The sequence below is a fragment of the Manis javanica genome, chromosome 9 (assembly GCF_040802235.1).
Source record: "Manis javanica isolate MJ-LG chromosome 9, MJ_LKY, whole genome shotgun sequence".
In the NCBI taxonomy this organism is placed as follows: Eukaryota; Metazoa; Chordata; class Mammalia; order Pholidota; family Manidae; genus Manis; species Manis javanica.
In genome coordinates this window covers 53,958,264-53,971,971 of record NC_133164.1, presented here as the reverse complement: position 1 = coordinate 53,971,971, position 13,708 = coordinate 53,958,264, and the positions used below count along the sequence as shown (strand labels likewise).

The 13,708-nt window shown below is 43.7% G+C and overlaps 1 long non-coding RNA gene across 2 annotated transcripts in view; it reads left to right on the top strand.

The window, feature by feature from the left end:
- LOC118969039 (uncharacterized) overlaps nt 1–13,392 on the top strand; it is a 98,004-nt gene extending 84,612 nt beyond the window's left edge. For both annotated transcript variants that reach the window (XR_005056927.2, XR_005056928.2), the window contains 2 exons: nt 3,616–3,772; nt 13,026–13,392. This is a non-coding gene — a long non-coding RNA (uncharacterized lncRNA). The remainder of the gene's footprint in view (nt 1–3,615; nt 3,773–13,025) is intronic.
- The last annotated feature ends 316 nt before the right edge of the window (nt 13,393–13,708 follow it).

Below are 13,708 nucleotides of genomic sequence, written 5' to 3'. Positions count from 1 at the left end.
GGACATAGTTCCAAAGGATGTTATAATATTTCTTCTCAAAGTATTTGTTTAAATATGGTAAGAAAATTCACAAGGAGGAGGTACTAGAGAAGATGCTGTCCTGCCTAAATGTAGGAGAGTCCTGAGGATTTTCTGGATTTACTCTCTCCTGTTTTGTGCCAAATTTGAGGACACATCATATTTCAGGCTTTATAAAATATTTCTCCTCTGGTGCTTCTCTTTGTGTAAATTTTCTAAATTGGGTATGCATGTTTTTCTAGCAGAACCTTTCTCCATTGTGTACAGCTTTTTCCCCCCTGGGGATGTATAAGAAAAAAATGCATCAGCTTGTTTTTCTATCTAAATGGAGGTTTGTGCTAAGCACAAAAATCTAGCTACAAATAAATTATGCTCTGATCTTGAAGGATAAAATAAACACAAAGCGATGCAGAGCTGTATTTTGCCTGAGCCAAATGGAACATGACGTTCAGAAGTTCCCAACTGAGTTCCAAAATTAGAATAAATCTTGGCAAAACGTATACTCATGTTCTATTAGGAATCTTATCATTTGAACTCAGTGCTGGCTACTCTATGCCTCACTCATTCCAGTAGCTCCCAAGAGGCCTGAGGACCCGGCTGCATGTGTTCTGGAACTCCCTAGGCCTGCTGGCTTTAACTTTGCCTCATTTAGGATGGAAATAGGGCATCAAACCCTTAACCAGTGATCTCAGACTTGAGCACTCATTTCCAGCCCGATTTCTTCAAGGAAGCCTAGCTGTTGCCACAGAGTTGTGCACTGAGTAGTTATCACTCCCTGGTTTCATAGCTGTAGCCCTCTCAGAAGCACTTGGTGGTAGGTGCTGGATGTAAGCCCTTGAGCTGGGTTGTGAGCTCTGGGTTACTATGAAAGTGTCTCTGGATTATACATTCTGTAAGACGTAGTTCATTTCTTGATTAGAGGCCTTCTTGGATAGGTTCAAGTGTGACAGTGTGGAAGTGCCTATCAGGAAGTTCTTAATTAAAGATAGCCACCTGGTTGCCAGTTAGGGTCAGGCAAGGGTAAATACTGGCTGAGTTATCTTCCAGGGGCCAGGATGCCAAACTTCATCACCAAAATGGACTTGGAGATCTTCCTTCTTTCATTCATAGGGCCTCTCAGTTCAGGACTTCATTTTATCTCCCACTGCTCATGAATCAGAGCGCAGACACCTTCATCAAACAGGGTCCTTTTAGCCCCTTAACATCCTGTGCTCATTCTAACCTCAGGACCTTGGCTCTTCCCAGTGTCCCTCTTGGAATGCTGCCTCCTAGTGAACTCTACAAATGCCATTCATCTCTCAAGCCCATCTGACATCTTCTTATATCCTGTCTAAGGCATCCCTGCCAACAATTTCAGCCCACTTTGCTTGCTTGTCTCGCTCATTTTTCATTGCCTATGTCACACAATTACTACTTCATTAATATTCAGTTTTTTTTTCTCCTGAAATTGTGTCTCACAATTGCACCAAAACATTTTGAATTCAGGGCACATATTTTACACTTTCTCTTTTATATCACTTGTCATTTGAAAGATAGGTACCTGGAATTTGCTCAGACCTGAATGTAAATCTAAGCAAAGATGAGCAAAGTCTTTAGACTACATACACAGACCATTGTTGAGAAAAGGAAGACCAAATAAATGAAGTAGAGCTCATGCTCATGGATTGGAAGACTCAATATTATAATGCAGAATATTTTCATGAGCATGGGAAAGGCAAAGATTTCATAAATAGCATTTATGAATTTTATGATGTATTAAACATAAAATTGATAAATTTGAGGACATTAAAAATGAGAACTCCTGTTTGTTCAGAAATACCATTGAAAGAGAAAAATGAAGCCCTGGACTGGAAAAAAAATCAGCAAATTACATATCTGACAAAGGACTTGTATCTGAACTATATATAGATCTAAAAATTAGTAAGAAAAAGAGACATCTCAACAGAAAAATGTGCAGATTTGAAGAGGTAGTTTACTAAAAAGGACATCTAAACAACCAATAAACATGGGAAGATGCTTATCTTAATTAGTCATCAGGAAAATTCAAATTAAACTCATGAGCTTCAAAAACACAGCCACAAGAATAGCCAAAATGAGAAGGACATTCGACAATAAGGGTTGGAGACAATTTGGAATATTTGGAACTTTTGCATGCTATTATTATACAGTGTTAGTACATAGTTGATACAATCACTTTTCAAATTTATTTAGCAGGATCTACTAAAGTTGAACATATGTATACCATATGAGTTAGTGTTTCCAGTCCTAGATAAATATGAGTAATATGCTCATCAAAAGACACGCAGGAAGAATATTCATAGTGGCACTGTGCATAATGACCCAAAAGTGGAAACAACCCAAATGTTCATCAACAGTAGGATGGATACATGTGATAAATCCCTGCAAAGAAATTCTTTCAGCAACTAGAATAGGCAAACTATTTCTACATGCAAAAATCTGATAAATCTCACAGATATATTATTGAGCAAAAGAAGTCAGACACAAAGAGTATTATTGTACAATTCCATTTCTTTAAAGCTCAGAAAGAGCCAAAACTAAAGTGTGGTAACCAAGAGGGCTTTCAGGATGTAATAATGTTCTTTTCTTGATCTGGGTGGCTGTTCTAAAAGTTTGTTCATTTTGTTCAAATTCATTGAACTGTACACTTATGATTAGTGATTTTTTCCGTATGTAAGAAGGATTTATGTTTAAAAGCAAAAGGTTTTGTCCTTGGAGGATGAATTGTCATTCAGCAGAGATTTTTGCCCATTGCTCATAAGTTCAGGAAAATGAGGAAAGGATGGTTGTACACATAGGCCCATAAACCTTATTTCAAACCTCATCTTGGCCTTGAAAAGTATAAAACGCTGGGTCGAACTATTTAGCTCCTCCCGCCTCCAACAAATTTACTCATAAAACTATCTTACTATCACTTTGTTTTGCTTTCAACAAGGAACACTTTATTAATAATGCTCCTGTCCTCAGTATCTCCCCATTGTTGCTCATTTCCCGGCTTAGAATTGCCTGTTTCGCTCAGGACCGTGATCTTGTTGAATATTGCATTGTAATTGTGTGTATTCTTTTCTTATTCCACCACCCCCACCTCCCGAGGGCAAAGTAGCCTTGTGCTGCTCAGATCAGTACATAGGAGATGCTCAAGGGCTTGATTTTTTTAAAAACGTCATTTCATTGGATTAAAGGGGAGGCTTGGGGTCACACGCTCAGTGGGTAGCTTCAGCCACCCCCGGCCGTGCCTTGGACCCTCCTCCTGGCACATCGGGTATAAGTCCACTGTTCCCACCGAACCCAGCTGGGCGCTGAGGCATCTTTGCTCATGTCCACACGACCACAGGATTGACTTTCCAGGGACGTTGGGCACTCACAAGAACACTCTTGAATGTTGGAGGCAGATTGGAAAACACATTCTCCTGTTTCTGTGTAAATTCTATCAATTAACTAAAGGTAAAGAAACATTGGATTCGGGCTCTAGCGATCTGTATTTAGAACGTTTCTACTTCAGCAGTTACTACCCCTGGAGCTCTGGGAGTGGTGGAGGTGCAGGGCCCTTTTCACCTGTTTCCTTATCTTTCCCCACAGGACAGTAATGGACCCCACAGGATTTGGGGAGAGGAGTCATGCATGCACACATGCCTTCAGGGTTCAGTATTCAACATCCATTCAAAACACTCCATGTGCCGGCCTCTCCATCAGTTCTGGGGACTCATAAAGGTTCACAGTCCAGCTCGTGAGAAAGGTATATGAACATATCACTTCAGTATTTCTCAACCTGTTTTTCATTATTGGCCTCAGAGGAGATTTCTAAGACATTTTTTCCTAATTTCGCTCCCCACTCCATGGAATTTTAATACCACAGATATACATGTATATGAATTTTCTGCATATCTGTGCTTTATATAAAAAGAGTAAGATTCTTTCCAACCACTGCCTCCAAGAACTATTTCTCACCCCCTTGGGGGAGATACCCATCCATTAAAAATGAAGGAACAAATGCTTACAGAGGCGTGAGGAGAGTGCCAGAGGAGGAGGAGGCACAGGCCGTGAGTCACTCCACCATCGTGGGAGGGAGAGACCACCTGTGTCAGGAAGACTTAGGGGCAGGAAGGGGGACGCTGGAGGTCCAAAGGATGAATCAGGGCTGCCTGGCAGCCACAGGGAGGGGGAGCACCTGTGGGAAGGCACGAGGGGGTGTGAGGCAGTGTGCCCGCTCTGCATGGGTGTAGATGGGGAGGCCCTGGGCAGGAGCTGGCTGGGGCTACACTGGAGGGACGTCGTGTGCTGAGCCTGAGAGCGGACCTTACCCCAAGGACATGGCAACACAGAAAGTCTTTAAGAAGGGGAGAGACTTGAGCAGACTTACACATTTGCAAGGTCATTCAGGCTTCTGTGCAGATGAGGCAGGGAAATTAGGTCAGAAACTGTTCCAGAAGTTCAAGCAGAAATCCTGAGGACTTGAATGAGAGCAGGCACTTGTGAGGACAAGAGGAGCGGGAGAGATTCTGGAGACAGGATTAAGTGAACCAGTTTACATGACAGCACCTGGCATGCGATTGTTCACTGGTAAAAGAGCTTATTACTAAAACCCAGCATCTGGGGCCTTCTGGGAGCTTGGCACTGCAGAAGCTTCCCGGAGGCCTCAGAATCAGATTGCTGAAATCTCAGGGGCTTGAGGTCTGATATCTGTTTAACCAGTGTTTTTCTTTGAGGTGAAACTGGGCAGGGTAAACCTAGTCAGAGGGCTTTGAGGGGACAGCACAGGCTGTGACTTGGCTTGGCTCCAACTACTGTCTGAATGGCTCCCTGAATCATGTATAATGACAGGACTGTGCAGGCCATGGGCATTCTTACAGCAGGGTTTTTTTTGCACTGACTTCAAATGCTTCCTTGCCTCTTGGCTCCAGCCAGTTGCAATCCACTGGCTACATCCATTGTGGCACTTGCTCTGCTACCAAGACCTTTAAGCGATGCCCACATGCTCCTGTTGGTGAGTCTACTTCCCAGTAAATCAGACTGCTTATGGATTTCCTGCATAAAGTTCCTCATCTCCCATCTGTTAGTAGCCTTTAGGATTAGGAAGAAACTGTAGGAGGGTAGCAGTAATGTCACAGGCAGGGAAGACGAGGCACGTCCTGTCTGAGTGAGTTTTCTGTTCAGTGGAGGGGCAGAGGTCTGGCTCCTGGCAGTGGACACAATGCTGGGCATTTCCGGAAGCCAGAAGAGACTCCAGGGAGGTGGCCGGGAGGGCAACAGCCGCCAAGTGGTGCTGCTTTGTCTGGCTGTGCTGGGGAGCCGGCCGTGGCCGCCCCAGAGAGCTGCCTGGCAAGGCCTTGGCCTGTGCAGGGGAGAGTCTGTCCATCCTTGGGCCCCTGTGATGTGTGCTAACGCCCATTCCCTTCAACTTTATGTGTTTAATAAGATGGTGCTGAAGTAAAGGTTAGCACTTGTTTGCTTATTCTGAATCAAATCCACCCACTGGGGCCGCATCCCCAAACACTCTTCTGACAGCATATCCTGAAGAGTCCCCTTCAAAGGTTCCAGAAGTCCACCAGAGTGGCGGCAAGAATCAGGAATTTCTGGAGCTTCCCCCATCCCGCCCCGCCCCCTCCCCCCACCACCATCCCTTTACCTTCCCTTCTCTTTGGCTTCCCCCGTCTCAGCTTTATTCGGCTTCTCCACACAGGCACTCTGCCCGGCCTATCCCCCGCTGGGCTGACAGCTGGGTCTCAGACTGTTTACCCTGGCCCTGACATTGCATGCCTTTAGAACACTGCCCTTCGTGGATTTGCAGTGAAACGCTGGCAAAGGGCCCTGGCCCTGTGCATGCCCAGGGTGTAAAACCTGGATACATCTGGGCCCACAGAACCGTCCAAATTCTGCTTATTTGTTAGGAGAAGGTGGAAGCAACACTATTAAGAGAGAGGCAGAGCTGGAGATGATTAAGGAGCTTGCTTGGGGCCCCGAAAGGCTCCACAGGCCAGAGCTTCTGACCTGGCTCAAGTTCCATCCCAGTCAGGGACCCCTTAACTATTGAAGGGCTATATCCAGAGAGTGCTGACTCATGCATTTGGTATCTGAAGGGAGGTCTCCAGTGGTGTGCCACAGTCCTTGACACAGTCACTGTGTAAAAATTAGTCGGATTAGGAGTTTGGGAACATGTCAAATAAACACCGAGGAAATGCAAAGTTGGGAGTGGATGGGACAGACTCAGGATTAGAGCGACTTTGAGAGGCTGAGCAGTGCTGTCACATTCAGGGGAGAATAAGAAACATTAATGAGAAGTAGGAATGGTTTCTTATTAACTGTACAGTGTAACACAGAGGATGTGTGGCATGTCATCTGAATTGGAGGAAACTTTAGAATTTCAGTGGGCAATAAAATCAAAGGACTATAAAGCACAAGATCCCACACTTCAAGTTTCACATAACTGAAACTGAGTGTGTCAAATGTGTCCCTCCCTTGGTGGCCCCAGTTACTGTTGATTAGAGCTATTAGCCTCCCAGAATTATCCATATATGGTTACAATCTGTAGCTAACTATTTAATAAACAGATATGTGGTACCTAATTCCATAATGTGGTTTAGTGAATTATTCCATTAGTTATTTCATTCTTTCAACAACTATTTATCAAGCACATAGTAAGTACCATACATTTTGCTAGGTGCTAGAAATACAGCAGTAAAGGAGCTAGACATACTCTCTGCCCTCCTAAAGCTTGTTTATCAGGATAGACAGGTTATTAAAATAGTAAACACACACATAATTATTCAAAATTATAATCCTCATTAACTTTATGAAAGTACATGTTTCTAGACAGATTATAGTGGGGAGATAGGGCTGGCTTGGGGAGGAAGATTCAGAGAATGTTCCTTGAGAAAGTGAATTTTGAGCTTACTTAGGGTTATATGGCTATTTCCTCCAATATGGTATCCAGTAGCCACATGTGGGTATTTAAATTAAAATGGATTAAAATGAAATGAAGTTAGTTCAGTTTCTGAGTTGCATTAGCTACATTCCAGTGCTCAATAGCCACCTTCAGCAAGTGGCCACCATATCATACAACACACATAAGGAATGTTTTGATCATTGCAGAAAGTTCTATTGGGCAGTTCTGTTACATAGGATTCACCTAGCTGGAAAGGACCCTGGCAGAGGGGAGGAGAAAAGGAAATATTTTGAGCTGAAAAAAGATTCTTCTTAATTCAGAGAAACTTAACTATAATCTAAGAAAAACGCAGTTTTTATTTTCCATTGATGGTGATGTTGGATGATGGATTTTGGTGAAGGATCAGAGGTGTCCCCTCCTCCTGTTTTCTAACTCAGGCTCAGAAAGATAGAACGCAGCCAGCCACCCAGTGCTCATTCCCACGTGGGCCTCCTGTTCTGGACCCTTGCCTTGGTTCCTGTGTATGTGAAACAGTTACTGACCAAGATAGCATAAAGAGACTGCTGTTGTGCTTGGACTGTTCAGTAAAATATAACATGAGGGACACAGAATAGGACAATTGACAATGCATTTCAGATTGTATGGTCAAAGCACACACAGCCGAGTGTTGGCAGTTGCCACCCTCTGAATTGCCCGCCGTGGGCAGCAGCCCTTGTCCTCAGTGCATGGGGTAAGTGCTGGTGCTCTTGAGGGGTCTGTCCTGGACCCCATTCTCTATATGTTCCCCTGGGCGTGACCCTTCTCTCACTGAAGTGGTGAACCCTCCGTATGCTGACACGTTCCACATCTGCATTTCCAGCCCCAGACCTCTCCCCGTGCTTCTGACTAAATTGAAATGCCTGCTAATAATCTCCAGTGAGCTGTTCCACAGACACTTCAAACTCATCCTTACGGTGCCCTCCCACGTTGCACCTCCTCCTTAGCTCTGTACTTCAGCAATGGCAACAGTGTCCAGAGCAGAAGTTTGAGCACCATCCTTGACTTCCACACTGATGTCCCATCAGTCACCAAGTTCTGTTCATTCTGCCTCCCAAATAATCTCTTGAATTTATTGACTCCTCTCTCTTCCTTTCTGCACTGTCCTAGTTAATCATGCATTGCCTGAATTATGTAGTTATTTCCTAACCAGTCTCCTTGGTCCAAGCTGGCCCTCCTCCAAGCCATGCTCCATATGACAGTCACTGCAGTCTTTCAAAATCTGATACTGTCCTTCCATTGCTTAAAAACTCTTCAGTGCCTCTCCATTACATTGGTCCAGATGATTTTCCACAGTTACAAGGCCCATCTTTATTTGGCTCTGTTAACTTCTCCAGTTGTTTCTTTTACCCCTTTTCCCTGATACGTTATTCTGCAAACATACTTAGCTTCATTTCTTCCAGGAACCCAGCATGCTTAACTCTGTATTGGGATCTTTGCACGTACTATATACAGAAACACTTTCACCACCACCATCTCCCTTTTCCCCCCTCTTTTCCTCAGTTATTCAGTTTAAATGTTATTTTTTTTCAAGGAGACTTTCTCCAATTCCTCAGTGCAGTGTTAGCAGCTCCTGTCCTATACCCTCTGAGGTGGGTTGAACGATGCCACCTCCCTCCCCCCAAAACATATGTCCACATCCTAATTCCAGAACCTGTGAATGTTGCCTTAGTTGGAAAAAGGGTCTTTATAGATATAATTAAATTTTGAGAAGAGTTCATAATGGGTTATCCAGGTGGGTCCTAAATGAAATGACAAGTGTTTTCATAAGAGACACAGAGAAAAGAGGTAAAGGATGTGTGAAGAATGGAGAGCTGCAGCCCCAAGACAAGAGAGGTTGGATCCATCAGAGTAGGAATTAGCCAGGAAGGATTCTCCTCTGGAGCCTCCAGAGGAAGGGTGGGCCTGTTGATACCTCGATTTCAGACTTATATTGTCCTAAACTGTAAGACAATAAATCTCTGCTGTTATAAGTCATCATGTTTGCAGTACTTTGTTACAGCAGCCACAGGAAACTATGCATCCCTCCCTTCTTCCATGATACTTTTGTCACAGTGCTTCCAAGGAGCCTCTTTACCTGTCTGCCTTCTTAACTTGAAGTAAGCTTCATGAGGGCAGGAGTATGAATCTCCAACACTGGCTCAGTACCTGGTATGGATTTAGCCATCAGTAATCATCTGATATACAAAGAGGCATTGCTGGCTGGTATACACAGGATAAACTTTGTGGAGGAGATGGGCTTGAGCTGGTCTAATAAAGTGGGCAGGATCTGGGTAATGTTGAGAAGGGAGAAATTATTCACAGCAACAGGAACTGCATTAAAGAGGGTCTAGAGATGAGAAAGTGAGTAGTATGTGGACTCAAGAGCTCAACCTGGCTACAGGATGGGGTTCCTAACATAAAGCTGGGTGAGCACTAATGTAAAATAATAGAATCTTTTCCTGCAGGCCAGACCTTCCCTAGCAGGTATACTCAGCATCTTTGTGTGCTGCAAAAGGGTCTCTATTTGACATGACTTCTGTTCTCCCTAGAATGGATGGGTGGGTTGGAGTTTCAAAGAAGTCCTTTACAGCATACATACATTATGTCCTTTGAGAGCCATGATCAAAGAAGGCTGGGAAATACTGCTAAGGTTAGGAGTCATTAAAGCTTCTTGAAATAAAACATGAATAGGGCCAGTTATATAATTGGTGGGCCCCAATCCAAAATAAAAATATGGGCCTCCGGTTCAAAAATCATTACAAGATGACATTAGCAGAACATTAGACCAAGCATGAGCCCTTCTGAGCACAGGTCTCACATACAACCTTGACCATGAAAGAAAGATTTGCTACACATTGACACAAAATCATTGTGTGAAATGGGTTGAGTAGATAGGGATATGTCCAGGGGAGGAGGTAAGAGGCTATTGCAAGAGTCCAAGAAGGTGGAGATGAGATCCCGGGCTAGTGATTTCATGGGAGAGAGAAGGGAGGAGAGAGTCAAATCTAAGAGATGATGCGTGTTTACAGTCAGGGATGCTTCCAAGTCTTCTGGACTTGGGAGTGGAGAGGCATCAGGGAGCCTGTGAGGAATCGAGGAATCAGTGTGTCCTTGACTCTGTACTGTGAGCTGTATCAGGCAGGAATGATTAGAATTCAGCCTAGAATGTGAATACAGGCATTTTATTCCACAAAGGAACCACACACAGGTATCAGCCTGTTGCCTAATAACTTCGGGATGGAAAAGGATGTGGGAGAAAGGACGCAATGCTTCCGGGGTCCGGAATGAGGAGTGGTGGGAACCTTTCGTCAGTGACAGCCACTGGCCGCCTCTGCTATACACGGATACGCAGGAACCCAGGGAACGAGTGGCCAGAGCTGCAGATTCTTAAAGAGAAGGCAGAAATCCAGAATTGTGAAATCTTTCCCAATTTTTAAGTGTTGACAACTAAGTTAAGTATTTTTTATAAATACTTAAGCCAAACCAAACACACACCCGTAGGCCAGATCTGGCTCGTGGGGCTCAGCTTGCAGCCTCCATATAGGGCATGGTGGGTAAGAGCTCACTCTGCGCTTCAATGCTGTCTCTGTCACTTGAATGGCAGAGCCTTGCTTTTCTAAATAATGGTGACAATTTTAGAATGTATCTCTCAGGGTAGTGGTGAAGATTAAATGACATCTTTTAGGTTAAGCAGAGATGACAGTAACTGGTATGTAGGAACTAATAAATGTTACCAGGTACTGTTCAGCATCTATTACGTGTCAGGTTCTGTGCTGGGTACTTTATGTATTGTTGTATTTTACCCTCACAACCACACTGTCAGATAGGCTTTATTACAGTGTCCCCATTTCCCAGAGGCCAGGTGGAAAGAGAGGCACAGATACATGAAGTGCCTCAAATCATAGACTCCAAATCAAATCTCATTACTTCTGCCTCCAAAGGTATGGCTTTTTAAACAGTCTTTCTTTTCCTGAATGGACTCTTGTGTTTTATTTTGGAAGTTTCTGGAAAGAATGTTCTACCAATAGTACTTTTCAAAGACAATTTTAATAACAAATTCCAGAAAAGGAAAAAAAATCCCCCCAACTCTCTCTTTTTCTCTCTCCCACACACATACATGCTCAAAACAAAAGTAGTGAAAGCTGTCTGTGTATTTCCCTTGTCCAATGGACTCTTAAGTAACATTGTCTGGGGAGATACATTATTCTTTATATTCTCCCAGTTGCTCAGGATGACCACTACATCCCTGTTTTGTCTCTGAGGGAAGCAGTTGAGAGAGTAATGCCTAAGGGATCTATGTACACGCCCGCCCTAAGGCAAGAGATTGAGAGGTGAGACCCTAATGCCTTTATTAAGTAGACAAACTCCCTCGGGTCCACTCAGCAATGGTGACAGGTGTCAGAGCCAAGCCCCAGTCTTTAGGCCTCTGTGCCCTGGAAGGCAATTAGGTATTTGCTCAGTGGCCATGTATACCCTCCAGTCTTGCAAATGGATCATTCCATGTCCCCCTTCTCCTCAGAGGCTTTCCATGCTGGAGCTGTCTACCCAGGATCTTCCAGTAATCAGAATATTTTTTCTTAAAAAAAGAAAATGAAAGAAAAGGAAATATCTGAATTATTTGTAGATATGAAAGTAGCAGGAATATCAACTTGTTTCTATGACAAATTTGGGGGTATTTGCATTGGGAGTAGAATTGGGGTAAGGGTGGGGTAGGTCCCAGCTGGGCAAATCAGTGATGAAATTCATGGCAAACAGCTTTGATTCTTTTGATTATAGCCATGCCTGTAGGGATGAGAGCAGGATGTTCTCAAAAACAGCCTTGACAATAACATGATTTGTTTCTCTTCCAAAGCCGAAAATGGCATCTCAGCCTGCCAAGGGGAGCTTTCTTCTGCACCTGTGGGATGGGAGAGCTGATCTTGTCCTCCAGACTAGGCAATGAAGGCATTAAGCAGTGTGGCCCCAGATAGACATGTCATCTGGACGTAACACTTGCCCGAACAATACGTATTTTATTTTGTTTTGGAGGAAATTCTCTTCAGTCTTTTCATGGGTAGGATTTCAGACTAGGATGTTCCCCTTTCCCCACCATCAGATTGAAACTGAATATGCGTCAGTCCAAGGGGTATAATACCAGGGTGATTTGTCATTCACAGCAGAAACTGAGTTCTCAGGTTTGACACAAGCCAGCTGATATTTTGAGGCTCTGGGCTGATACCCACATACACGGCTTTCTTTTTCTTCTGTTTTTCTGGATTCTTTCAGAGAACTGGGAGGATGGAAAGTAAGCCTCAGTGGTTTCTCAATGAGTGAAACAGAAAGCTAAGAGGCATTTATGCCATTAAGAAAAATAATGGTTGCAGTTAGCTAGCGGTTAATAATGATTCTAAGTGATTGCAAATTGAGTTGCACAGATACCACAGACAGTAATACGTGAGGGTTCCCATACTTTCTCGTCAGTGAAAAGCACAGATTAAGCTCAGCTCTGGCCAGTGCAGTTCTCCAGTGCTGCAGGGAAACAGTGAGTCACCAAAGAAGTGATCCTGGCCCCCCCAAAATTACAGTAGCATGGAACAGCTGGGTGCCGATAGTCACACATGCACACTCTCTGAAAGATAGGCACTGGCTCCAGCGTGTGTGGTGCAAGTTCATTTCTAAATCAATGACTTGAATTCAGATTGTATTTGCCAATATAAATTGTACATTAAAGGCAAGTAAGTTTTCTGGCTGGCAAATCATTATCCATTTGCTTCTTCAGAAAACTGGAAGAGAACCTTGTAGGGGTATCCACATGAAAGTTTCCTAGAATTTCCCTGGACAGCTTTTTCTGCTACTCTATAAATTACCTTGCATCCAAATAATTCCACACCTATTTCTCAGCCTGTATATAAATAATTTACATTCAGTGTACTTGTACTTGTTTATTCTTTCATACATGCTGCCTAACAGATCCAGACTGAATGCTTACTGAGCGCCAACTATGTGATAGTGCACATATTAGGTGCTTTCTCATACCCCATCTCCTTATCTTCACCAGAACTCCATGAAGGACACATAATTTATTTTTATTGTTGTTCCCATTTTTCAGATGTGGAAATCGAGCTTCAAAGAGTCCCTGCCGGTTGAGGGACTGATTCATCAAGAAGGTGTTTCTTAAGACCCTGAGACTAAAAAGTGCCATTACTAAGATTTAAACACCTTACCAGAGATGAACTGCTCCCTGAATGCCCTGCGGACCTCCTGCTTGCCCATCTCCACCCAGGTCACCTACCACTCACTGCTCTTGTGCATATCCGGTACCATCTCCCCAATCACACTGGAGCCTTCTGTTTTGAGTCACGTTACTACTACAGAGAATGAAGGGCAGGGTGGGGGTAAAGCAGGAAGGGTGAGATGCTTGCATGTTTTGTTCAGGTCCTGTCAGTTATTTTTAAAAAATAAAACAAAGTTTTGCTTCCAGGGAGATGGAGTAGATGTATTTTTCCCTATTTCCTCACTAAGGACCACTAAACTCCCTGGACATGATATCTAAAACAAACATTAGATGGTTCTGAAGGATGGAGAGAGCAGGCAGACCAGCTAGGCAGCTCAGGACCCGAGAAGTGACATGGACATGAGTTGCCGATTTTCTTTTCACCTCATATAGTCCAGACTTGAAGCAGAAGGTGCCAGCAACCCAGAAAGGTCAACAGGAATAAAAACAAGAAAGTCCTAAGAACAGCCTGCTTTCTCTAGACAAAGAGGAGAGCAGCAGTCTAGAAAGACAGAAAA